The 27,666-nt window shown below is 38.4% G+C and overlaps 1 protein-coding gene across 5 annotated transcripts in view; it reads left to right on the plus strand.

The window, feature by feature from the left end:
• ZNF280D (zinc finger protein 280D) overlaps positions 1 to 27,666 on the plus strand; it is a 303,349-nt gene that overhangs the window by 44,845 nt on the left and 230,838 nt on the right. For 4 of the 5 annotated variants that reach the window (XM_054513529.2, XM_054513531.2, XM_045900008.3 and 1 more), the window contains exon 2: positions 18,471 to 18,589. The exons of the other annotated variant lie outside the window; for it this stretch is intronic. The gene's annotated coding sequence lies outside the window, so the exon portion shown is untranslated. The remainder of the gene's footprint in view (positions 1 to 18,470; positions 18,590 to 27,666) is intronic. 5 annotated transcript variants of the gene reach the window in all.

A 27,666-nucleotide genomic window follows, 5' to 3' on the forward strand; every position in this document is an offset into this window, starting at 1 on the left:
TACAAAACATAAGGAAGAGGGGCGCCTGGGTGGCTCAGTCGTTAGGCGTCTGCCTTCAGCTCAGGCCATGGTCCCAGGGTCCTGGGATCGAGCCCCTCATTGGGCTCCCTGCTCAGTGGGAGGCCTGCTTCTCCCTCTCCCACTCCCCCTGCTTGTGTTCCTCTCTCACTGTGTCTCTCTCTGTCAAATAAATAAATAAAATCTTAAAAAAAAACCACATAAGAGTCATTAGGGCAAGGACCCTAGGGAGGCAGAAGACAATGGTATCCAAGTGTACTCGTATGGGGAAAAAATTTCCTCCAAATGAGAATTTTCACACTTTACCCAGTGGTGAGTTTTTGTACTCTCTTGCTTGTGTATTTTGATGAACAAAACTTAATCATTTTAATAATAAAACATAAATCTTTCCCATTATTGTCAGTGATTTTATGTCCTATAGAAATAATTTGACTTCAAGTTCAGAAAAATGTTCTCCTATATTCTAAATATGTTTAAGTTTGCATTTAATATTTAAGTCCATAATCCATCTGGAATTGATTTTGTTTGGTATGAGGTGGAGATTCAATGTAATTTAAAAAATTTGCATAGCCAGTTATCCCAGCCTGATTATCTTTATCTATTGGTATTCATTGTCATGGTACATGAGTCATATAAATGGTATATAGGAGCTAGCTCATAGTGATTTGTGAAAACTGATTGTTAGCATCTCTCCCCAATTCTGAATTCAGTGAAGTCACACTGGCAGCTTGAAATTAGCTTAGACTATAGTATTTACACCATGGAAATAAGCAAACAACTACAAATCAAGGCTGTTTAGACTGGAGAGCTGATTTATTTGTGATGAATTGCTTTTTAAAAATGATTCTACGGGCACCTGGGTGGCTCAGTCAGTTAAGCATCTGCCTTCGACTTGGGTCATGATCCCAGGGTCCTGGGAATAAGCCCCAGGTTGGGCTCCCTGTTCAGCTGGGAGTCTGCTTCTCCTTCTCCCTCTGCCCTCACCCCCTGCTCTTACTCTCTCTTTTCCTCTCAAATAAATTAATAAAATCTTTTAAAAAATGATTCTAGAGGTGCCTGGGTAGCTCAGACAGTTAGGCATCTGCCTTTGGCTCAGGTCATGATCTCGGGGTCCTGGGATTGAGCCCCACGTCAGGCTCCACACTCAGCAGGGAGTTTGCTTGTCCCTCTCCTTCTTCCTCTATGCTCTCTCTCTCTCTCTCAAATAAATAAAATCTTTTTAAAAAAATGATTCCAGTTTATGTTGCTAATATTTATTTTTTAAATTTATTTAAAGATTTTATTTTTAAGCAATCTCTACACTCAAACCCACAACCCTCAGATCAGGAATTGCATGCTCTACCAACTGAGCCAGCCAGGCACCCCTGAATTACTAATACTTTATTTATGATTGTTGCATCTATATGAGTGAGACTGCCATGAAACTTTCTTCCTCATAATACCTTTGCTTGAATTTGGCATCAAAATTATGCTATTATAATAAATTAAGTTGGGGAGTGCTTACTTTCTTTGTATTCTCTGGAAAAGTTTGATTAAAATTGAAATTAGCTCTTCCCAGTAGAACTTGCTGGGGTGTGTGTGTGTGTGTGTGTGTGTGTGTGTGTGTGCATGCTGTCTATCTCTGAAAAGATTTAAGATACTCAAGATATTTAATTTCTGTATTGGTTGTAAGATCATTTGGAGTTTTCTATTTGTATTTCATTTTTTCTATTTTTTTCTTGAGTTTGATTTCTAAGAACTTGTCCTCTTTGCTCAAACTTATTGCATAAATATTTTCTTAATATTCTTATGTTTTTAATTTATATGTAGTTATAGTCCCTTATATTTATAGTTCTTTAACTTGTGTCTCCCTTTTTTCTGATTAATCTTGCCAGAGGTTTGACAATTTTTTTGTTTTTTGAAAATTGTTTTCAAAAGCAATCTTTTCCTTTATTGATGTTCTTTTGTGTATATTTGTTTTCTATTTCATTAATTTCTATTCTCACTTTGAATATCTTTATTCTCTTGCTCTTTTTATAATGTTTCAATGTTTTCTTTTTTTTTTTAATTTTTTTTTTTTTTTTTTTTTTTTTTAAGATTTTATTTATTTGCGAGAGAGAGAATGAGAGACAGAGAGCATGAGAGGGAGGAGGGTCAGAGGGAGAAGCAGACTCCCTGCTGAGCAGGGAGCCCGATGCGGGACTCGATCCCGGGACTCCGGGATCATGACCTGAGCCGAAGGCAGTCGCTTAACCAACTGAGCCACCCAGGCGCCCCTGTTTCAATGTTTTCAACTAATATCATTAATTTTCAGCTTTTCTTTTTTCTAAGATGGCTTTTCTAAGATATTTTCTAAGATATTTCCTCTAGTACTGCAAGTTTTGATGTGTCCTGTTTTTTTGTTTGTTTGTTTGTTTTTAAAGATTTGATTTATTTCTTTGACAGAGAGACACAGCCAAAGAGGGAACACAAGCAGGGTGAATGGGAGAGGGAGAAGCAGGCTTCTCACGGAGCAGGGAGCCCAATGTGGGCTCGATCCCAGGACCCTGGGACCATGACCTGAGCTGGAGGCAGATGCTTAATGACTGAGCCACCCAGGCACCCCGATGTGTAATGTTTTGTTATCATTTAGTTCCATCTTTTCTTTCATCATATTTTTCCTTATTCCATGAATAATTTAGAAATGCATTTTGAAAATTTTTAATGTCGATTTTTAAAAATATATTTTTTGTTATTAGTTTATGAATACTAGCTTTGTAGTCAGGATGTGTTCTGTATGATACTGATTCATCAGAATTTGTTGAGACTTGCTTTATCTCCTAATACACAATATTCATAAATACTTCATATGTATTTAAAAGGTTATATTTTTGCAGACGTTGGATGCAATGTTTTTTACATGTCTATTAAATCAAACTTGTTCAAATATTCTTTATCTTTACTAATTTTTTAATCTGTTTACTTTATTATTTAGAGAGTTTATTAAAATCTCTCACTTTGTTGGTAGATTTGCCAATTTCTCCTTGTGATTTTGTCAATTTTTGCATTCTATATTTTGAAGCTAAGTTATTTTGTACAAGTTTTTCCAATATTTTATTTTGAGAAGAGACTCCTATATAGAGTAATTCAACAAACATCCATACATCTTTTATTTAGATTCACAAACTGTTACCATTTTGTCACATTTTGCTTTCTCTATTTCTATATGAGTATGTATGAATTTATACTTTTTAAAATTCAAACTCATAATGTAAAATTAACCATTTTAGAGTGTACAATTCAATGGCATTTAGTACAGTCACAACGTTGTATTACTACCACCTTTATCTAATTCCAAAACATTTTCATCACCCCAAAAGAAAACCCTATGCCCATTGAGCAGTCACTCTCCATTTCTCTATCCTTCTAGGTTTGGAACCACCAATCTGCTTTCTGTCTCTATGAATTTACCTATTATAGATATTTCATAAAAATGGGATCATGCACTATATGACATTTTGTGTCTGGCTTCTTCCATTTAGCATAATGTTTTGAAGTCCAACAGTATTGTAGCATGTATCATTACTTCATTCATTTTTATGGCTGAGTAATATATATACCATATTTTGTTTATCCATTCATCTGTTGATGGACATTTGGACTGTTTCCACCTTTTGACTATTATGAATAATGCTGTAATGAATATTGGCATCAGTGTACAAGTATCTGTTTGAGTCCCTGTTTTCAATTCTTTTGGATTTATACATAAGACTGGAATTGCTGAGTCATATGGTAATTAAATGTTTAACTTTTCAGGACCTGCTGAAGTATTTCCACAGTGGCTGTACCATTTTACATTCCCACTAGCAATATATAAGAATTCCAATTTCTCTTCCTCCTCATCGATACTTGTTACTTTCTGTTTTTGTTTTATTGTTATAGTTATTCTAGTGGGTGTGAAGTGGTATCTCATTGTGGTTTTGATTTGCATTTCCCTAGTGACTAATGATGTAGAGCACTTTTTCATGTGCTTGTTTACCATTTGTATATTCTTTTTATTTATTTATATTTAAAAAAAATTTTATTTATTTATTTGACAGAGAGAGAGACAGCAAGAGAGGGAACACAAGCAGGGGGAGTGGGAGAGGGAGAAGCAAGCTTCCTGCTGAGCAGGGAGCCCAATGTGGGGCTTGATCCTAAGACCCTAGGATCATGACCTGAGCCGAAGGCAGACACTTAATGACTGAGCCACCAAGGAGCCCCTTGTATATTCTTTTTAACAGAAATTTCTATTCAAGTCCTTTGTGCACTTTTAAATTAGTTTTTTTCTTTTTGTTTTTCAGTTATAAGAGTTCTTTATATATTCGAGACACTGTATTCTTACCAGATATAATTTGAAAATATTTTTCCATCCTGAGGTTATCTTTTTACTTACTTAATAATGTTCTTTGATGTACAAAAGTTTTTAATTTTGATGAAGTCAAGTTCATCTATTTTTTCTTCTGTTGCTCATACTTTTAATGGCACATCTAAGAATCCATTGTGTGAGTACATGAAGATTTACCCCTTTGTTTTCTTCTAAGAGCTTTATAGTTTTAGTTCTTACATTTAGGTCTTTGATCCATTTTGAGTTAATTTTTTCTATGTGCTGTGAGGCAGAAGTCCAATTTCATTCTTTTATATATAGATATCCATTTGTCCCAGTAACCATTCATTGAAAAGACTGTTCTTTCTCAATTGAATAGTGTTGATACTCTTGTTGAAAAATCAGTTGGCCACAGATATATAGGTTTATTTCTGGATTCTTAATTTCATTCTGTTGTTCTATCAGTCTATTCTCATGCCAGTACAACCTTGCTTTGATTACTGTAGCTTTGTAATAAGTTTCTGACCAGTAAGAATGAGGCCTCCATCTTTGTTCTTTTTCAAGATTGTTTTGGCTATTCAGAGTCCCTTGTAGTTCCACATGAATTTGAGGATTGGCTTTCTGTTTTTGCAAAAAAAGGCCTTTGGAATTTCAGTGAATCTGTAGACCACTCTGGGTAGTATTGCCATATAACAATATTATTTTTCAATAATTGAACACAGAGTATCTTTCCATTTATTTAGCTCTTTAATTTCTTTTCAGCAATTTTTTATACTTAACAGTGTACAAGTCTTTCATCTCCTTGGTTAAGTGTATTCTGAGCTATTTTTGTTTTTTTGGATGATATTGTAAATGGAATTTGCTTAGTTTCCTTAATTTCCTTTTTGGATTGTTTACTGCCGTTATATAGCAACAAAACTGATTTTTAAGTGTTAATCTTATACCCTGTAACTTGTTGAATTAGTTTATTAGCTGTATTAGTTATTCTTTTAAGATTTATTTATTTGAGAGAGAGAGTGGGAGAGAAGAAGGGAGGGAGGGGGGAGGGAGGGAAAGAGGAAGAGAGAATCCTAAACAGACTCCGAGCTGAGCATGGAGCCTTACACAGGGCTCAATCCCACAACCCTGAGATTACAACCCGACCTGAAACCAGGAGTGGGGGACAGATTGTTTTCTAGTTTACTCACTGAGGATATGGCTTTTTGGGATTCCTTGCTATATGCAAAGTCCAATATAATATCCTGCTTTCCTTGGGCTTACATTGTCTCTTGTTTGTCATGCTCAATGCCTTTTAAAATTCTAGGCCACCAAAAATTGACATATACCCAAGACAACAGCTGGCTTCAGATCTCTTATATCTCTTTGGATTTATGATCCCCTTCTTCTTGTTCTTTATTTTGGCTTCTGAGGATCTCTCTTACATTCTTGATAAATCAATAAATCAATCATGGGTGTAAAAAATTGTTTTAAATTTAACTAGCATTTTTAAGGTGTTTTGCACTGGGCATTTAAAAAGAAACTTGATAGGTAGTCTGCCAAGAGCTAGAATATTATGTTATTTCTGAATAAAGATAACCCCTAACATATTTAGCTTAATCTTTCCCCTACTCTTAAATTGTCATGCTAATTTTCTTTTTTATTTCTTCATTAGTTTTTTTTATTAAGTATAATATTGAAGTGAACATCTTTCCTCTTTGTTGCTTTATTAATATTTTGATTATATCCTTGGGATATTTTTGAGTAGGATTTCTGGGTCAAAAGAAAAATGACCATTGATTTGAAGGAAGTTTAGGAAGTAGTATCTGTAACAATTGAATGTAGGAGGTAAGACAGAGGAAGGAAACTAATATGAGTTTTTGGTTTAAGTAACTGAGTAGATGATGATGTCATTAACTAAGATTGGGAATACAGGTTAAGGTGGGTGTGTGCGTGGGGAAGGATAAGTTCAGTTTGGACATGTTGTATCTGAGGTGATTATAGGTCATATAGGTAGAGAAATTTTCAGTAGGCAGTTGCATATACAGGGCAGAGGCTCAGGAGAGGGTTTTGGACTATAGATACCCTATAGATGCCAGAACCCTAGGATCCATCAAATATATTTTCAGAGGTTTATGTGTTTGCTAAGTAGATTTTTATAGTAATGCTTATATTCATGCTTTCATTTCAACAATAATCTGGATCATCTGGATGACCACTTTATTAATAGTACTGCCAACTTACTTCAGTGTCTGCATTTGTATTTATGTTTATAATCTTGCTTGTGCCAAGTATCACAGAGCCTGGCTTACTATGTACATGATGCAATCAGGTCAAGTGAAGATGAAATGGTATCATTGTGTGCTCACTCATGTGAATGAAGGTTTCATAGTGTGAATAGAGAACAGTGGTGGGAGAACTGAATCATCTCATGGTACACAGTTCTATTTAAATTAAAAAGAACTGGGGCACCTGGGTGGCTCAGTTGGTTAAGCATCTGACTCTTGGTTTTGGTTCAGGTCATGATCTCGGGGTCTTGGGATCAAGCCCCCCGTCAGGCTCTGTGCTCAGCACAGAGTCTGCTTGTCCGTCTCCCTCTGCTCCTCCCCCTGCTTGCACTCTCTTTCTCTCCCTCTCTCTCATTCTGTCTCTCTCTCAAGTAAATAAATAAAAATCTTTAAAAAAAAATTAAAAAGAACCCATGTTATTAGCAGCCAGCCCCATATTCACATTCTGAGTTGGCAATTTAGTTAGTTTCAAGAAAAAAATATAACAATCCACATAAATTGATGTTTATTTCATCTTAGGAGTGTTTTAGATTTTTAGCTTTATTTCAATTTATTTTATAAAGATTTGGTTGTAAGCTTGTTAAGAGCTATAAGCATAAGGAATTTATACTTATATTTAGGTAAGTAAATAATACTCTAATAAAATTACTTTTGGTTAACATTGAAAACTTAAGAGAAATATTTTTTACATTATACAAATTTGTGTGTCAGAGCTGGGCATGGATATAAATGGGACTTGTCCAAAGAAAGTACAAAATGAGAAAGAAAGGGTCTGAGAACAGAATGTTAGGAAGCATCAGTAATTAAGGAATGAATGAAGGGAAAGATAAAAACTTAAAAACCCAGTGTTAAGATGGGAATAAGGTGGTCAAAAGAGAAGCGAGTTCTCAAAAGGAGGAAATTGAAATGTCCTTAAACGCATAGATGGTCTTTGCCCAAACACTTTTATTTGAATGATAGTGTCAAAAGTCTTCTATTCGAAGTTGAAGGAGTAAGAAGTGAGAATGTAGGAACAGTTTAAGAGCAGTTTCTTAAAATGTGCTTGGTTATGATGAAAAGGAAAGAAAGAATGGGTCTAGAATGGGACATAACATCATTAGAAATGCAAGTCCTTGAGCATATTTATGTGCTAAAAAGGAGTGAATGGAGAAAGGATTCCCATATATGTCAGAAGAAATAATTAACAAAATAGGATCTCAGAAAAGCTGGGACTCAATGTGATACAGGTAACAAATGGCAGGATTTCCCCTTGAAGAGTAATGATAATGTTCCTTTGAGATGAAATATGAGAAAGTTTAAAAGTGGAAACTGGAGTCATGCTTGGTAGCTTTTAGTTTTCTCTAAAGTAGGGACCAGAGTGATGGAGAGGTAGTTGTATAAGATTCATGAAAACAGTTGTGAAGATTTGTAATAGCTATTATGAGAAATGGGTGGGGAATTTTCCAACAACGTTGACAACCTTGTTGAGATCTGGGTTCTAGTTTTGGCTGTGATCACTACTAGCTCTGTGAATTAAGCAAGTAATTTAACAAATGTCTGTTCAGGTCCTCTGCCCATGTTTTAATCAGATTATTTGGGTTTTGGGGGTATTGAGTTGTATCAGTATCAATCCCTTATTGGATATATCATTTCCAAGTATCTTCTCCCGTTCAGTAGGCTGTCTTTTTGTCTTGTTGATGGTTTCCTTTGCTGTTCAAAGCTTTTTAGTTTGATGTAGTTCCATTTGTTTATTTTTGCTTTGTTACCCTTGCCTGAGGAGACATATCCAAAAATATATTGCTAACACCAATGTCAAAGAGCTTACTGCTTATGTTTTCTTCCAGGCGTTTCATTGTTTTAGGTCTTATATTTAAGTCTTTAAGCCATTTTGAGTTTATTTTTGTGCATCATGTAAGAAAGTGGTGCAGTTTCATTCTTTTGCATGCAGCTGTCCAGTTTTCCCAACACGGACTAGGTAATTTCTAAAGAGCTTTCAAGTTCCCAAATCATTTAATTTAGAAGTCAGGTGCTAAATCCTTTCTAAGAAATCTAACACAATAAATATTTCCCCCCTTTTAAGAGTTACTTTGGAAGTAAAAACCAGGCCTTTTTAGACTCTATTTAGTTTGAAAGTCTACATGGAAAATTAAAGAACCAGTTAAAATAGAAAGGGAAAAGGAATGAAGACTTATTTTTTTTTTCTCCTTTTCAAACACACCAACCATCCACTAAAGCAAACAACACTCACAGAAAGATACAGGAACTAGAATAAGAAAAAAAGGTAAAATAAATTATGTCTTTTTGTCTTCTAGCTCCTAGGAATTTGTAGTGAATTCCAGCTATGTGTTAAGTTATTGTGAAATTCCAATGAGGAATTGAGGAAAATGAGACAGCCTGGAGGAATTTCTTGTAACAGAATCCACTCTAAAGGTCTGACTGCTTTGCATCTTTAAGGCGGGAGTGGCTCCAAATGAACAGAGGCTTGATAATGATTGAAAATGTAAATTCAGTGGGTCCCCTTGCTGTGCTCTCAATAATTTTGCTCATAAACTTTTGAAAATTTATTTATTTATTTATTTTTTTAAAGATTTTATTTATTTATTCATGAGAGACAGAGAGAGAGAGAGAGAGAGACAGAGGCAGAGGGAGAAGCAGGCTCCCAAGGAGCAGGGAGCCCGATGCGGGGCTCGATCCCAGGACCCTGGGATCATGACCTGAGCCCAAGGCAGTCGCCCAACCGACTGAGCCACCCAGGCGTCCCACTTTTGAAAATTTAAATTTAATTTACAATTTGCAGTATAAATCAACCAAAGTGACTTCCTAAATATCCTATCTGGCCTTGCAAAAAGAGTTAAGACCACATTCAACAACCATAGTATACCTCTTTATTTTTCCTGTCAGAAAGTTCTTTACATAAAAAAAGACCAAAGGAATCTGAGTTGTGCCTGAAATGCAAGAAAACCCAGGGCTACATGATTTAGTGAGCTGCTTGGCCTGGATACTCACGAGCTGTTTTATGGAGCTGTGTGGAACTACTCTACTCCCTGCATACAGCTCTCAGCTAATAATGCCAGTGAAGAGGAGACCTCCAGCAGAAGGAAGGGTTCCAGTCCTGCCAACTATTACACTATTTATCTATTTACACTTCTGCATCTCTCACAGAATGTGAATTTCTGGAGGGCAGAGAAATTGTCTAATTCATCTTTTTATCCCTAGAGCCTCTAACAGTAACTTGCACATAGCAACTTCCTAATATCTGCTTGTAGGATAAGTAAATGATGTAAATCTGTGATTCAGTGTCCCAAAAAATAAAAAGCAGAGTGTATAATAATTTCTAAGAATTCTTAAGGTATGGGCAATAACAGTTCTTTTCAGTTATGCTAACATAAAAAGAAATGGTACCTGACATGTTTGAAAATTAAGGAAAAAAAAATATATATCCGAATACATGTATGAGCATATGTTGTTTTGATTATTTCCACACATCTCTGGCAGGCAAACTTTTCTAAAGCACCATCTTTATTTTGTTATTCCCCTGATTAAGGACCCATGATGCTTCCTAGTTGCATAATGTATTGGTTTGGAGCCTTAGGACAATCTAATAAAAAGCAGAGTTTTCAATTAAGTTCAAGATTTCATCAGCGTTGTGTAATGGAAATTATATAGAATTATGTTATGTGGGCATAATTATTAATCAGTACTTATTTGAATGCAAGGGAAAGAAATTCAATTCAATTTAGTTTAAGCAAAAGAAAAGAAAGAAGGAAAGAAAGAGAAAAGAGAAAGGTAGATAAAGAGAACATATTTCTTTGAGTTAAAAGGAAGTCCAGGAGATTGCACCTGGCTGTAGGCATGGCTGGTTCCAGAGGTTCAAATAATGTTGTCAGGACTTTCTCTCTCTAATCCTCTCTCAGGATCATTTATTTCTTGGCTTTGTTGTTCAGTAGGATTTCTCCTCTCTGAAGGCAGTGTAGCCTCCATTTGCCTTATGTTCAATTCCTTCAAGTTTAGCAGTTTCCAAAGTAGGGGAAATCATCCCAGTTAAGTCCAGGGGAACAGTTCTGGGAAGGACTCTACTTGGCCTAAACTGGGTCATGTACCCATTTCTCAATTAATTACTGTGGTGAAAGAACAGGATATTTTGACTGGCTAAATCTGGATCACATGTCCCAGCCTTGTGGCCAAGGGAAAGTGGAGTCCCATTATGGCCATTGCCTTCAAGATCACTTGGAATTGGGTAAGGCAGTCCTCCAAAGGAAAATGTGTGACTATTATCAAAAGGGAAATGTATGGACAAAAGTAGCTTAAAAGTCTACTACGCCAGGGCTGAGATGGAGCCTGTATATGCAGGTCTAGAGAACCAGCTGGCATCCATCCAGATTGCTCAGGGGTCCATTCTCAATGACTGGTGTATATGCTGTACCATTGTTAACTATTTTGAATATCATCCCCGCATGACAGCATCTTACCACTTATGAGTTAAAAATAACATATGTAATGCAATATGAGCACTGTTGAACACATAAAAACATTTATTTTTATGGAACAAAAATTACTTTATACCTAAATAAATTTTTTTGACAGGTATTTTTCAGAGCCTGATAAGATTTGGAACAAACAAAGAGAATTGGGGAAACTATGGCCCTTTTTTTTTTTCTTAAAGAAGAAATAAATAGCATGTATATATAGTCCTTCACAAAGTGTTTATATCATATTATCACTCTCCTCAATATCTAAAAGTGGTTTGGCTTTCCGATAATAAAACTGAATATTTCTGTCAGTAGTGAGCTTAGGGACACATGCACCAAAGGAGAGCTAAGTCCCAAGTCCCTAAGATGCCCTTCAAAAACAGTCATCCATTTAATTTGATCTATTAAACAAACTTAGCAGTTGGGATGCCCACACAGTGAGAAAGGCTGCTTAGAGATGGAATTTTGGCTTTAATTGGTATCTTCTGTCCTTTATTAGACAACCATAAGCTTCCAATTATACACACCATCTTCATTTCAAATTATGGATTTATAAAACCTTATGAATTTTCATTCCTAGCAACAGATTTAGGAATAAACACAAGCTTCTGTCATGAACAAATATGAGGGGTTTTCTTCTCTCTTTCTTAAGAATCTTCTTCTTCTTCTTCTCCTTCTCCTTCTCCTTCTCCTTCTTCTTTCTCCTTCTTTTTTTTGCCACATCCCAAAGGTCATTGATAATTGACCAAACACCCACTGTATATCCAGAGATGTGTTAGGTACTTGGAGCTATTAAAAGGAAACTTGGGAAATAATCCCTGTCCTTGAAGAATTTAGGTAATATGTCTCAGGAGAAAAAATTAACATACTTAGAACAATAAGGTCACAATTAAATGGCAGCTTTGCTGTTTCCACTAATGGTGTAATAACTTCCCCTCCATTTCAGTCTGTTGAAATTTTACCCATTCTTCAGAGTCTGTTTCCAGAACTTTCCTTCATTTAGCTTTACTTGATTACTTGAATATATGGTAGAGCCAAGATTCCTCTGAACCACACAGCCTAACACTTGACACTTAAAATGTCTTCAGTAGCTCTTTATCACGGACAGGATCAATCCAGCCTCTGTAGCCTGGTGAGAAGCCCCTGAGAACTCTCTTGCCTTATCTCCCCTTGCTCATCTATTTGCACATTATTTTGAAAGCAAACCAAATCCTGGTACCAAATCCAAAGCTGGTTTAGTAAACAAAACAAAACAAAATTTACCAAATGCTGTGTATTTCCACATGTAGTCTGCATAGACCAGTCTTTTCCTTCCCTTTCCCCCAATTTAGCCCTTGATAAACTCCCACTCATCCATTTACCTAGCTCAGACATCACTCTCTCAATGAGGTCTCCTCTCTTTCAATCCTGTTGATTGTGCTGTCTCTGTCTTTTGTACTTTTTTTTTTATGATTCTGGGTGGTGATGATTTGCTTTTAACATCTGCCTGCATTCTCCTTCTAGTGGGCAGCACCCATCTCTTACTTAGTCTGGAATCCTGAGTGCCTAGTAAGAGTTCCTGGCACACAGCAGGTCCTCCATAAAATTTTACTGAAATGAGCTGGGTTGCATTGAACTAAGTAGGAGTGTAGAGAAGACTTGAAGTAGCTGAAGATCCTAACTGAACCCCAGGTTTTTATGTCAATGTTGAAAAGGGAACAAATTCTTAGAGGGGAAATGACAGGAGCAGTGCCCCAGAGGGGAGAATGAGCCAGGCGAAAGCTGGGGACTGTGGATGGTCATATCTGGCTAGAGTAGAGGCCATAGAGTGAAAAGTGTTGGGAAATAAAGTCAGAAAGCCTGGAAACGCCATGTTGTGGAAGACTTTGAATGTGAAGCAAAGGAGGTGAAACATGAGGCAATAAGTACTACAATTCAAGAAAAGAAAAATTTAGAAATATCCCAAGTATCTGCGTAGAAAATGAGCTTTATCCCTCCTACAATCCTCCCTTTTGAAACCTACATTGTTACTGTTAGTATGTCACTGGTCCCAATTGGCCTGGGGTCATCTGAGCATAATAGTCTGATGGTTTGAAGCAGAGTGTGATGTGTTGGGAGTCAGAAGCTCTGGAGTTGAATTTCCGCTCTGGCACTAATTTGTTACCTGATATGATGAAATCACTTCACCTCTCTAATCCCATGTTCTCATCTGTAAAATGAAGGCAGAAGGTGGATGACATAATTCATGAGGTCCCTTTGATCTCTAGGAGTCTATATGTAGCCAAATAACTAATTCTTCCCAACTTATTAATCTATCTTTGCCCCTTGGTTTTGTTTGCTTATTTACCTGTTTACCGGGTTTCAGAGTTGCTTTATTAGACGGCTCTGTCAGTCCCACAGTCTGCTCTGCTGAGACCAGCCTCTGTGGTCTTCACTATTATTTCACACCTAGAAAACCCTCCCCAACCTTCCACGCCTCCTTAAAAACCCAGCTCCAGCCCAACATCTTTCTTAAAGCTTTTCCTAATCTCTCCAGGTCTCTTATATTTATTCCTTGCTTTTGGTGTTTAAAGATCTTTTGTCTTGGGCGCCTGGGTGGCTCGGTTGGTTAAGCGTCTGCCTTCGGCTCAGGTCATGATCCCGGAGTCCTGGGATCGAGTCCCCCATCGGGCTCCCGGCTCGGCGGGGAGCCTGCTTCTCCCTCTGACCCTATCCCCTCTCATGCTGTTTCTCTCTCTCTCTCTCAAATAAATAAATAAAATCTTTAAAAAGAAAAAAAAAGATCTTTTGTCTTGAGTTATTCTTTATTTGTTTCATATTGACTTCTCTCTTTCCAGTCATTTTGTAAGCTTCTTAAAATAAGGAACGGTTACACGCAGTATCTGTTCATCTCCCTTACCCCTACTCAACCCCAGTACAAAACTAGGCACAAAGTAGACATTTAGTAAGGTTCTTGAATATTGAATGAATGATGTACAGGAAATATTCCTAAAAATAGAAAAACCAAGCCTTGAAAAGGACATCGATAGGGCTTGGAATTGAAATAATGTAACATATCAATGATTTGGGGGATGGCATTTTGTACCTCGAAAAAGACAGCTTTAAGATAGGGTGATCTGTGAAGTTTCTGGTCTGTGGGCTTGTCTTGAATTAAAGAGTGGGTGGTACTAGGTCCTAGATATTCCAGCCAACTCAAGGAAAAGAGAATACAGAGAACTGTTTACTGAGTGACTTTGCTGTTGGACATGTCCCAAGTGTAGCTTGAGAACATCGGGCAGAGTTACCACCCTGCTGCCACCAACCTCTGCCAACTTGGATAAGAAGCAGTGAAGTTGACCTGCCTTTTGGCTCTGAAACGAGGCGAGGGAGCACACCAGCAGGCATGGGAAGGAAGAAGTTGTGAAATGAAAGACATAAAAAAGAGATGACTATGAGCCTCTTTCCTCTTTTCCCCTATTACCCTGAGTCTCTCTCCTGCCTCCCCGATACCTGTAAAGTGGTATAAACCAGAATCTTGCACTTTCCACCAGCTGGGGCATGGGGCCCAGAGGGTCTAGCTTCGGGAAAGAGAAGGCAGTGAGGATCAGTTTTGTTTCCTAAAGTGGTCCTACGATAAAAGGTTTGAAAATCACTACTCTACTCAGGTAATCAGCTTTTAAACAAACTCATGCTTAAGAAACTCAAAGCAAAATATAAGAGGGAAGTTTACTGTTTGAAGTAGTTGAGTTCTAGATCTGACAGCATGGGAGCTCTCTTGATTGTAAATTAGCTCACAGAAATAAAACGTGTGAGGTTAGGAACTCCAAATCCTGCTTTTGCTCTCAAATTGCCTCAGGCTGCCTCTCAAAGAAAAGTCCAGAACTGTGGATTCATTGTATGCCCCCCACCCCTTCTGACAATGCCCCAAAGCTGTTAGTGCTTCTACCAGCAGAAAGGGCATTGCATTGATTTGTCTTACTGTGTGTGGAAAATGTAGGAATAACTCCCATGTGTCATCAACCATTTAGTCAGCACTCAATTCCTTAGCAGGGGAAATGGTAAGATCTATTAGGGAAAGTATCCGTCATACCATATAAATAGATGCACAGTTAAGGCAGATGCAGCGGGCAGGGTGTATATTTCTGTGTGACTGATCATAAGGAACTTATTATCAAGAACTCTTTGGAAAAATCAGTCATTTGGGAAGATGGCAAACATAAGGATACACTTATATTTTTATGCAAAATATTGCTCAAAAGAGTAATTTTGGCTCTAAATGCATTGTTGGGGTAGAAATAATTTTAATTAAAGATGTTTTTTGCTTTAATATTTTACTTTTGAGAAAACAAATGCAAGAGCTAAAAGCAGCCGAATAGTAGAAAAAGGTACACAAAGTTGGTCTCTTTTCCACTGCTGGCCCCAGTCCTCAGCCTCCTTCCCCTTTAGAGATCATCATTGTCCGTTTATTTTGTGTCATTCAGAAATATTCAACACAAGCTGATCCCCCTTTTACACAAATGGTAGTCTGCATGTCACATTCTTCCACAGCTTACTTTTGTCCTTAACAGTATGCCTTGGAAATCATTCCTTATCAGTCTGTACATATGGTCAGGCTCATTGTTTTTAACAGATTTAACTGATGTTGACATCTTGCCATAATGGCTTTAGAGTTTTTTGTTTTAACAATATGGATACATTTTAACCACAGCCCCCACTGCCCAGTTCTGTTGCTCTCTGCCCAAAGGTAATCAGTATCCCAAAATTAGCATGTATCCTTCCTGCCTGGTTGTTATATATTTAGTACATACCTATTTAGTATTTCATTGTGTGACTCTGGCACCACAGTTTATCCACAATCGTGTTTTTAAACACTCAGTTTATTTTCACGTTTTTGCTGTTAAATATAATGCCACAATAAACATCCTCTTTCATGTCTCTCTGGGGACATGTATGTGAATTTTTTAGGATATATATCCACAAGGAGAATTCTAAGTCATAGGGTATGTGCATACCAACCTCATTTAATATTGCAACATTATCCTCCAGTGTGGTTTTTAACAATGCACATTTACACCAACCATGTTTTAAAGTTCGTTTGTGCTTGCTTGCTTTTCTTTCTTTTTCTTTCTTTCTTTCTTTCTTTCTTTCTTTCTTTCTTTCTTTCTTTCTTTCTTTCTTTCTTTCTTTCTTTCTTCCTTTCTTCCTTCCTTCCTTCCTTCCTTCCTTTCTTCCTTCCTTCCTTCCTTCCTTCCTTCCTTCCTTCCTTTTCTTGCTTTCATCCTCTCTCTCTTTCTTTCTCCCTATGCAATTTCTATGTAAATAATCCCATGGTCTGCAAATAAGAAAAATTTTCTTTCTTTCTTTCCTCCTCCTCTTCCTCCCCTCCTACCCCTCCTCTCCTCCTCCTCCTCCTCCTTCTTTTTAAGTATCACACTGGCTAGGACTCACTACAAGAAGTTATGAGGGGCACCTGGGTGGCTCAGTTGTTAAGCTTCTACCTTTGGGTCAGGTCATGATCCCAGGGTCCTGGGATCGAGCCCCACATCGGGCTCCCTACTCAGCAGAGAGCCTGCTTCTCCCTCTGCCCCTCCCCAGCTTTCTCTCTCTGTCAAATAAATAAAAATAAAAATAAAAATAAAAAAAGAGAGAGAGAAACTGTGATAACAGGAACTCTTGACTTGTTCCTGACTCTAGAGAGCACATGTGTAATGTTTTACCACTGTCATGTTTTCTAGAGGTTTCTGATAGATACATGTGGAAGAGACTGCTGGGTGCCCTTCCTCCCCCCAAGAATTGGTTCTCTCCTTTTCCCTAAGTAGAATCTTTAATTTTTTTAGGGGTGAGAGGAGCAAAGAGAGAGGGAAAGAAAGACCCTTAAGCTGGCTCCAAGGCTCAGTCTCACGACCCTGAGATCATGACCTGAACTGAAATCAAGAGTCAGACATTTAACTGACTGAGGCACCCAGGCACCCCAAAATCTTTAAATTTTATCTGAAGACATGTCTGCCAAGAAAATGCCTGTATTTCCCAGCCATCTTCGACTACGTGAGGGCACATAACTAGTTTCCGCCATGGGGATGTAAATGCAAGTCATACGTGCAAATTTCAGTGTATCCTAAAGGGGAAACATAACCACTTTCCCCTTTTCTACTTCCTGCGGCCTGGAATGCAGATGTGATGACTGGAGTTGGAGCAATATATTGGACCTGAAGTAATCTTAGGAATAAAGATCACACAAAACATAATATGATAGAAGGAACTTGCCTCTGGGCCACCTAACTAGTCTTTTATATGAGAGAGAAGTAAAATTCTATATAGTTTGGAGTTTTCTGCCACTAATAGCCACGCCCAAGCCTACAACACTCTTCATCAGGATGATGAGGTTGTAGTCCATTCCCAGTTTGCCAGTAGTTTTTCTTTTTTCCATAAATTACACTTTAAAAAAAAATATTTTACATATTTATTTGAGAGAGAGAGAGAGAGAGAACGTGAGTGGGGGGAGGGGCAGATGGAGAGAGAGAGAATCCCAAGCTGACTCCATGCTGAGTCCGAGCCTGACTGGGGATGGGGGGTGGGGCTCGATCTCATGAGCCTGAGATCCTGACCTGAGCAGAAACTAAGAATCAGACGCTTAACTTACTGAGCCACCCAGGTACCCCCATAAATTGTACTTTTTTTTTTTTTAAGATTGTATTTATTTGCGAGAGAGAGAATGAGAGACAGAGAGCATGAGAGGGAAGAGGGTCAGAGGGAGAAGCAGACTCCCCGCCGAGCAGGGAGCCCAATGTGGGACTCGATCCCGGGACTCAAGGATCATGACCTGGGCCGAAGGCAGTCGCTTAACCAACTGAGCCACCCAGGCGCCCCCCATAAATTGTACTTTTATAAATTTCTCATTTGTACTAATGAGATGAATTACATTGATAGATTTTTAGTCATCCTTGGGATTCTGTCCTGATACACTTTTAGAGGTTACAGATGTACAAAGATTTTATTTCTTACTTTTCCTAAGGTTTTCAAATGAAAAATTTTAAATGAGAAAAGTAAGCCTGCACAGTGAACACCCATACATCAACCACTCAGAGTCTACAATTAACATCTTATTATATTTGCTTTGTACCTTGTCTATTATGATGTGTTATAAATGCATTACTTAATTCAGTTAGGTAATATTTTTTTTTTTAAAGATTTTATTTATTTATTTGACAGAGAGAGACACAGCGAGAGAGGGAACACAAGCAGGGGGAGTGGGAAAGGGAGAAGCAGGCTCCCCGCAGAGCAGGGAGCCCGATGCGGGACTCGATCCCAGGACCCTAGGATCATGACCTGAGCTGAAGGCAGTCGCTTAACCAACTGAGCCACCCAGCACCCAGTTAGGTAATATTTTAAAATATTTATGCATGTGTTCAAAAGTAAGAATAACTAAATACTTTATTTTTTCATATTGTCTTTGTGCAGTTTGGGTATCAAAAGTATACTTATAAAATGAAGCAAGGATCTCTTCTATCTCTTCATTGAAAAAGACTGTCTAATACAGGAAATAAATTTTGAAGATTTGGTTAAACTCACCTATGGGGGTAAGTATTTGGTTAGCATGGTGCTTTTTTTAATGGGTACAGTTTTTTTTTTTTTAATTGAAGTATAGTTGACATAAAATGTTATATTAGTTTCAGGTGTACAATATAGTGATTCAACAAATTTATATGTTATGCTATGCTCACCCCATGTAGCTACTGTCTGTTACCATACAACACTATTATAATACCAGTGACTATATCCCATATGCTGTACCTTTCATCCTGGTGACTTATTCATTCCATAACTGGAAACCTATACCTCCCAATCCCCCTCATTCATTTTGCCCATCCTCCTACCTCCGCTCCCCTCTGGCAACCATCAGTTTGTTCTCTTTGTATTGTATTCATTGTATTCTCTTTGTATATGGGTCTGTTTCTGCTTTTGTTTGTTTATTCCTTTGTTTTGTTTTTTTATATTCCACATGTAAGTGAAATCATATCTGTCTTACTTCACTTAGCATATTACCCTCTAGGTCCTTCCATGTTGTTGCAAGTGGCATGATTTCATTCTTCTTTATAGCTGAGTAGCATTCCATTGTATTTTTATGCCCCATCTTTAGCCATTTGTCAATGGATACTTGGCTTGCTTCCATATCTTGGCTATTGTAAATGATGCTTCCAGGAGTACAGGGATTCATATATCTTTTTGAATTAATATTTTCATTTTCCTTGGGTAAATACCCAGTAGTAGAATTACTGGATCATATGATATTTCTATTTTTAATGTCTTGAGGAACCCCCATACTGTTTTCCACAGTGGTTGCACCAAATTGCATTCCCACCAACAGTGCAGGAGGTTTCCTTTTTCTCCATGTCCTCACTAATACTTGTTGTTTCTTGTGTTTTGGATTTCAGCCATTCTGACAGGTATGAGGTGATATCTCATTGTGGCTTTGATTTGCATTTCTCTGATAATGAGTGATGTCAAGCATCTTTTCATTTATCTGTTGACCATCTTTGTGTCTTCTTTGGAGAAATGTCTATTCAGGTCCTCTGCCCATTTTTAATTAGATTGTTTTTTTGGTGTTGAGTTGTATAAGTTCTTCATATGTTTTGGATATTAACTCCTTATCAGCTATATCATTTGCAAATATCTTCTCCCATTTAGTAGGTTGCTCTTTTGTTTTGCTGATGGTTTCCTTAGCTGTGCAAAAGCTTTTTATTTTGGAATAATTTCAATAGTTAATTTTTGCTTTTGTTTCTCTTGCCTGAGGAGACATACTTAATGGGTACAATTTTTTAAAATTACAGATTCAATTTATTTAATGGGTATAAATAAATATGAAGATTGCCATTTCTTTTTCAAGTCAATTTTACTGATTTTTTATATCTCTAAAGAACTGTCCATTTCATTAAATTGTCAAATTTATTTGTGTAATGATATTCATTGTATTTTCTAGGGTCTTTAAAAACTTTGACTATTTGTAGTCATGTCCCTTTTTTCCCCCACTTTTTCACTTTTTCTGTCAATCGATTTTGCCAGGTTTGCCTATTTTATTAGTCTTCAGAAAGAACTGGCTTTTGGGTCTATTGATTCCTTATTGATTTCTCCACTTTCATCTCTTTCTCTTCCTTTTGTTATTATTTCTTTTCTTTTGCATTCTCTGTTCTAATTAGCTTTTGAGGTATATGCTTCCTTCTCTTCTCTTATATGCATTTAAAGCTCTAAATTTCCTATTAAATATTGCTTAAATTGCATACCACACATTTTGGTACTAGTGTTTTCATTATCTGGGCATTTGGTAATTTTCATTAATTTTTCTCCCCTACTTAATAATTAGGTAGAAACTTCTTTTTTAACAGATTTTATTTATTCATTTGAGAGAGAGAGAAAGAGAGAGTGAGAGAGAAGGAGCAGGGGGGAGGGGTTCAGGGAGAGGGAGAAGCAGACTCCCCGCTGAGCAGGGAGCCCAGTGTGGGTCTCGATTCCAGGACCCTGAGATCATGACCTGAGCTTAAAACAGCTGAGCCACCCAGGTGCCCTATATTTAGAAGCTTCTAACATGAAAAGGGCAGTGTAACTATTATATTGATTTCTAATTTTATCTCATTGTTATCAGAGAACATGTTTTATATGATTCTGGGTCATTAGTATTCATTTGGAATTTGCTTTTTGACATATTATAGTAAATTTTTATAAATGTTTCATGTGTGCTAGAAATAATGTGTATTTTGAATTTTGGGTGTAGGATTACTTATGTTGTTTATGTCTTCTACAACTATGATTTTTGATTTACACACACATATACCCCCCCCCCACAAAAATACGTTTGAGGTTCCAAATGACTATTTCTTCAATGTGAATTATTCTGTTTATCCTTGTATCTTCATATAATAACCCTCCTTTTGGCTTAAAGTTAAAAAATTGATATTGATATTATTATATTTGTTTAATTTTTATTAAATTTTTAGTACATGTTATCACTTACATAATGATCTCTCCATCATAATGTTTCAGGTGTGTCTCTTAATAAGCAGTACATGGTTGAATTTTTAAAAGTCCTTATGAAAATCTCTGTCTCTTAGTAGGCAAGGTCAGTATATTAATATTTATATACTTTGATTATTGACCTGTTTGGACTTCATTATGTTGTTTTCTATTTACCATTCTTTAATTTTGATTTTTTTCTTTTCTACTTTCTATTAGGTTGATCTAGTTTTTTTTTTTTTAAGATTTTATTTATTTATTTATTTATTAGAAAGGTTGAGAGAACATTTGCATGGGAGAAAGGGCAGAGGGGGAGGGCAGGGGGAAACGGAGAGAATCTCAAGCCAACTCCACACTGAGTGCAGAGCCCAATGCAGGGCTCATCTCATGACCCCGAGATCATGACCTGAGCCAAAACCAAGAATTGGTCGCTTAACTGACGCCCCTAGGTTGATCTAGTTTTAAAATGTATTTTCCTCTTTCCTCTCTACTAGAACTTTGCTATCTGCCTAGGGTTAGGATAAAAATTTAAAAGTCCCATGTGAGAAATTAAAACCGCAAGCTTTCCTACTGCTTTCCCAGGCTGAGTGACTGGACTTTTCTACTCTTTTCATACTTCAGGGGTCTTCATTCAAGGACATTACTTGGGTCCCCAGAATCTGTGTTTCAGGAAGCTCAGGGAGATCCTTTATTCAGCTTCTAAACTTGAACAGAGAGGGTGGCCAAGAGCCTGGGCTGGGCTCAGGGCCAGGTCTTTGCCCAAGGTGGGGGATCAATATGACAGACAAGGACACCTGAAGAAAACCTTGAACAAGAACTATTTAGACCATCAAGTGAATCAGAGGGTCAACTCACACTGAAACCACTATGGTTTTCTTTTCTCTTTTTATTCTGAGACCTTTTTCTTTTCCTTTTGAGCTCAGCTGTTTGTTAAAAAATTATTTTTTATTGAATTTTAACCAGCATTTCCCTGTAGGTACCAATCTGCTACACTCTAAGAAGCTATGGGAGTTAATTTACTTATCTTACAGAATGTTTACAGGTTCTAAGTCTCACCTTCCACCTCAGATCTTTTAGTTTTTGTCTGTTTTCCTCAGCTTCTGCTTAGCCAACTTACAAGTAGATTTTTTTTTTTCCATCTTATTCCTTGGCATTGATGATTCATTTTGAAGTTTTGAGTGACTGTTGTTCTGGCCTTTCCTCAAATCCCCTTGTCTCTCAGACTGAGGCAGGGAAGACCTCCCCTGTGCACAAGTTCCTGGATACCATACATCAGCTGTCCAAGCAGGAAAGCTGAAGTTTCTGGGTGTGTGGCCTTTCCCCTGTCCTCCAGTAGCTTCTAAAATGACGGTCATGACAAATCTCATCCTTCCTGGCTGCACATGGCCCTGGTTTGGTTGGAAACATACCCAGCTGGAAGCAGTTGACATGCCAAGACCTTCAAGCATTGGGCTTTCCAATACCACATGTTGGGGCCCTTATTTCCTGTCTCTTCTTTTTGGCTAGGTGGCTCCCTCCAGTTACAGGCATTCCCTGGGCAGCTGTCTGAATTAACATCTGAGTGTGGCCAGCACTGGCCCAGCTGTGGTCTCTGGCACTGCCACTCATGAGCAAATTCCCCAGTGAGCCCACAGGGCTGCCTTGATTTCTTTTTTAGGTACAATTATCTTGAACAAAGCCAGCTTCGTAGGTGCGAGACCTATGCAGTTATACTGGCCCCTCACTCAGAAAAGTCAGCAACTGCATTAATACTCTGTTACTACTATCTTGACATTTTAAAATAACTTTGAATAAAATTTAAAAATTTTGAATTTGCACTAAGCTCCACAAACTATGTACCCTCTCCTTAGGAGAGACAGAGAACATCACTGACTCTTGGAGAAGTAGGTGGGACTTATTGACTAACCCAACCTCTTAGGAGTCCTGGGCAACAACTATTAGGAGTAATTATTTAAAAATATTTTTTTAGATGTAGTGCCATATCCTGCAAAACTTACGTTATGGGAAGCTTCCTTCTCCATGAAGTATCTTAGTGCTTCAGGAAAGGGAAGTGGGTTCGACTCTAGAATAGCCATCCAATAGAACTTTCATTACATTAACAATGACATTAGTATTCTGTATTCTTGCTGTCCAATATGGTGGCCACTAGCCACATGTGGCTACTGAGAACTTGAAGTGTGGCTAGTATGAGGACCTGTATTTCTAAATTTTAATTAATTTTAATTATTTTAAATGTAAAGTTAACCATATGGGGCTACTGGCTACCATACTGGACAGTGTGTAGCTATAGAACAAAGTAATTTCTGACCTTTGAGACTTTGGTTATATTTTGTACTGACTCTACATCAAGACTTAAAACTAGGCTTTCAGATTTAAGGCATATCTAGAACTAGATAGGGGAACTCAAACCACAGTGTTTTTTCTTAAGTGTAGAGAAGATATCCTTTCTAACTATGGAAGCTAAGCCACGAGTCTCATTTCTATAACCTACAAGGGAAATATTACATGGACGAATGAATTATCTAAAGACTGCTTCTTCCAGTTCTAAAGGATTATGGAATAAGGAAGACAGAGCAGAAGCAAGGTCAAAGGTCAGAGTCTTGGCTAGGAATGACAGTGAGGAGGTGTAGTGGGAGGTGAGTTAATAGATGAGCTTGAGCTCCCTCCTGGGCCCACATGACCTGGTGTACAAGTGACCCAGCAAGTTCCATGTGTTTTGAGAGCACAGAAGTACTTTGGAGGACTCTGGTCAAAACAAAAAGGTAGCTGAATATGAACTTTGAGAAGGCCAGAACTACAGATTTCAGAGATAGGTAGTACTTCATCTCAGAAAGCCACACCAGAGGGACATCTGGGTGGCTCAGTCATTAAGCGTCTGCCTTTGGTTCAGGTCATGATCCCAGGGTCCTGGGATTGAGTCCCGCATCGGGCTCCGTGCTCAGCGGGAAGCCTGCTTCTCCCTCTGCCTGCTGCTCCCCCTGCTTGTGCTCTCTCCTCTCTCTGACAAATAAATAAATAAATAAAATCTTAAAAAAGGAGAGAGAGAGAGAGAAAAGCTACACTAGAAAAACTATACTTTAGTGGTCACCAGTCCAAGGAACAGAAAATCCAACCACTCCACTATTCACCAGTGAAGATCCAGATGATCTCATCTCTGCTGCTATGGGTCATCTAAACGTTTATAGACCCCAATACACACAGATGCTGTCTTGAAGGACACAAAGAGATGAAGAGAAAATTTGAAAGATTTACCATTTTACTTAAATGAAAGAGAATTCACATAAAGGGCTTATCTGAATTATTGAACTGAACTAAATTTAACTGAATGGGATAAATGTAGGGTTCTTTTTCTTAGTTCTCTGTGGATGAGCAGATGTATCACAGGGAAATAAAGAAGCTGCATTTTCTTTGCACATCTAAGGGCAGAGTGAATGAATTTGTGACCCTACTCCAAATATGTTTGCCTTCCTGCCCAGCCAGTTATGGGCAACAGTACTTTTCACAAGCTTTAGCGGAGGTGGACGACGTGGCAGGAGGTGGAGTGGGGATGCTAACCTGCTGTTTTGAGCCTAGGAAGGAGCATTATCAGAGAATTGGCCACTTTACTCATAGATAGATGTCCTTTCTTCAAAGGCACTAGCAACTTCACATGGGCAGTTCATTGGGGCTTATCCAGAAGGCAGTTTTTCTCTTATCACCTACCTGGACATGGAGGAGGTTGTAGATACTTCCGTGTACTGGTCCAAAAGCTTTGAAAACAATGGGAGAGGCTCACTCTGTCAGATTATGGTGTCATTTGGACTGTGCAGTGCCTTAGTCATCTTCTTGTGCTGAATGAATCACATCTGGAATCAAGGAGGCAAGATCTACTTGGGCAATATCCTAATTACTTATCTGGATCTAACATCCAATCAGTCCCTTGCCATACTGTAGAACATGTAGTCCCTCTGTGGGCTACAGCCCCACCTGCAGGCCAATGCTGAAAAGTACATGTTCAAGAAAATGGAGGAATTTCTGGGTTGTATTCTGTACAGCCAAGACTTCTGCATTGCGCTTCAAGTGTTCATGGTCCTACAGTAAGAGCCCACATGGTTCATTACATATATTTAGCAATTCCTGGAATTTATTACAAAATTCATTACAGATTTCTTTTCCTTGGCTGTTAGAATAACTAACACTTTCAAAAGGGAAAGAGGCCTTTTTTCATTCCCAGAGGGAGATGCAGCTTTCCAATAAGCCTTGCTTAATTCCTCCAACCTTCCACTAGCCTACCTGACCCGGCCCAATCCATATGAATGTCTCCAACCATTCAGATTGGAAACATTAGATCCCAAGAGGACCCAACCCTCATGCCTCCACCCCTTGGGGTTCCTTCCCTGGGAAATTGGCTACTGGAAAAATTCAGTTGCTCATCCTTCTTGGGAAAAAGATCACTTGTCATAGAGACTAAAGTGGCTAAGATAAATGCAGAGACTCAGTTTGCATCAGTGTCATCTTTTTCAAGCACTTTGGGTTTACCATTTCATACCCAATCCTGGAAAGCATGGAACCATGAATGAAGACTTATAGCACTAATCCTGGAAATCATCTGGCTGGGAATTCTGAGGACACCCGGCCCTAGCCATCAGGCACATATAGGGACCCACACAATTGGATTTGTATGATATCTAGGTGTAAGAAGAATAGAGTGGTTAAGAATGGACTTTAAGTTTACATTCTGAGGTACTGTATTTTCTTAGTCCATTCAGGCTTCTATAACAAAATGCCACAGAATGGGTATCTTTACACAACAATCACTTATTGCTCACAGTCCAGGGGCTGGAAGTCTGGATCATGGCACCAGCATGGTCACCTTCTGGTGAGGGCCCTCTTCCTGGTTCATAGCCAGTCCTTCTTGCTGTGTCCTCACATGGTGGAAGGGGTTAGGGATGTTTCTGGAGCTCTTTTATAATGGCACTAATCCCATTCATGAGTGTTTTTAAGCACTTCCTAAAGGCCTCACCCACTAATACCATCAGTTTTGGGGGTTAGGATTTGACATATGAGTTTTGGGGGGGACACATTCAGAACATAGCATGGGTGAATGGTAAAGCTAGTAGCTGCAGAGGAGGAAACTGTGGGAGAAACAGGTTTGGGAGATAAAATCCAGTTCTATTTAAAAAAATGTTCAAGAGTGCCTGGGTGGCTCAGTTGGTTAAGTGACTGCCTTTGGCTTAGGTCATGATCCTAGAGTCCTGGGATCGAGTCCCACGTCGGGCTCCCTGCTCAGCAGGAAGCCTGCTTCTCCCCTGACCCTCTCCCCTCTCATGCTGTTGCTGTTTCTCTCTCTCAAATATATAAATAAATAAATAATAAAAAAATAAAAAAATGTTCGACTTGAAATTCTAATTAGACATCTAATGGAAATGTCAAGTAGGTGGCACGATATGTTTGTTAAGTATGGAGCTCAGGGGAAATATCAGGACTGAAGAATATATAGATCTGGGAATTATTGACAGGGAGAAGGAAATGAAAGCCATGGGACTAGATAAATCTTCTCCAAAGTGAGTGAATGTATTTAAAGAACAAGAGGTTTAGACAAAGTTAAAAATCAGGAATGAGTGGAAGGAGCCAGCAGAGTAAGAAGAAGCCAAGCAGGAATGTAGGAGGAAGGCTGAGACAGTATTTGACTCAGAAGCCAAGTGATCTACTGAGTCAAATGCTGCTGAGAGGTCCAGGGAGATGGAAGGACTGGGAATGGTTCAGTGGATTTAGAGAGATGGAGCTCATTGGTGCTCCTGAGAAGAAGAGCTTCAGTAGAGTTGTAGGGAAGACAATGATTGGAGAAAATGATTGGAGAAGACTGAAAAGAGACTCTGAAGTGAGAAAGTGGAGACATTCAGTTTTGACCACTGATTTTAGGAATGGTGATATAGGTGGATCTGAGCAGCAGGGTGGGGTAGGTGGAGAAGGGCATAGATTCATGGGAGGACAGATTTATTTTAAAGTGGGAGATATTCTAGCATTTTTATATGCAGACAGAAAAGTTCTACTAGACAGAGGAAATGTGGAAATCCTAAAGAGAGTAGATGATGGAAAGAGCAAAGCCTTTGAATCGGTTGGAGGGTGTCCAGGGCTTAAATGAGTCTAAGTGTAGTCTAAGAGGACTTACACTCCAGGACAGTTCTTCTGCCATAAGGGAAAGAGGCAAAAATTAGTAACTGTGATGATGTGAAATTGTCATAGCCATCTTCTGGTTGCTCCTTTCTTAGTAAAAGGAGAGATGAAGTCTCTTTCCACTAGCTCCACTAGCCCAGCTCCCACACACCCTGCCTTCAACCCAGAACTCCATCAGTTTACCCTGACAACCAAGCTGGAAGACCCAAAAATCTTTTGAAAGGTTCTGGATTCCCAGCAGTACCACAGCCAGCTCTGGTACTTTGACCATGAGAAGGGAAGCAAGTTAGAGAACCAAACACAGGAAATTCCCTCCCCCACACTCAGAACCCTGAACAGGTAAGTCTTTGTAGCCACCCACACTGGACAACGGAGTCTAGTAGAATGCAGAGTGGAAGAAGAGCAAGTCCTGGTTAAAATGTCCACTGCCATCAGGCAGGTACCTTAATTTTTCGTTTCTGCTTGTACACTCTATTTCTAACCTCCTCGTTTT

This window comes from Mirounga angustirostris, unplaced genomic scaffold, assembly GCF_029215605.1.
Source record: "Mirounga angustirostris isolate CCGP_5_RB_7025 unplaced genomic scaffold, mMirAng1.0.hap1 SCAF_9, whole genome shotgun sequence".
NCBI lineage: Eukaryota > Metazoa > Chordata > Mammalia > Carnivora > Phocidae > Mirounga > Mirounga angustirostris.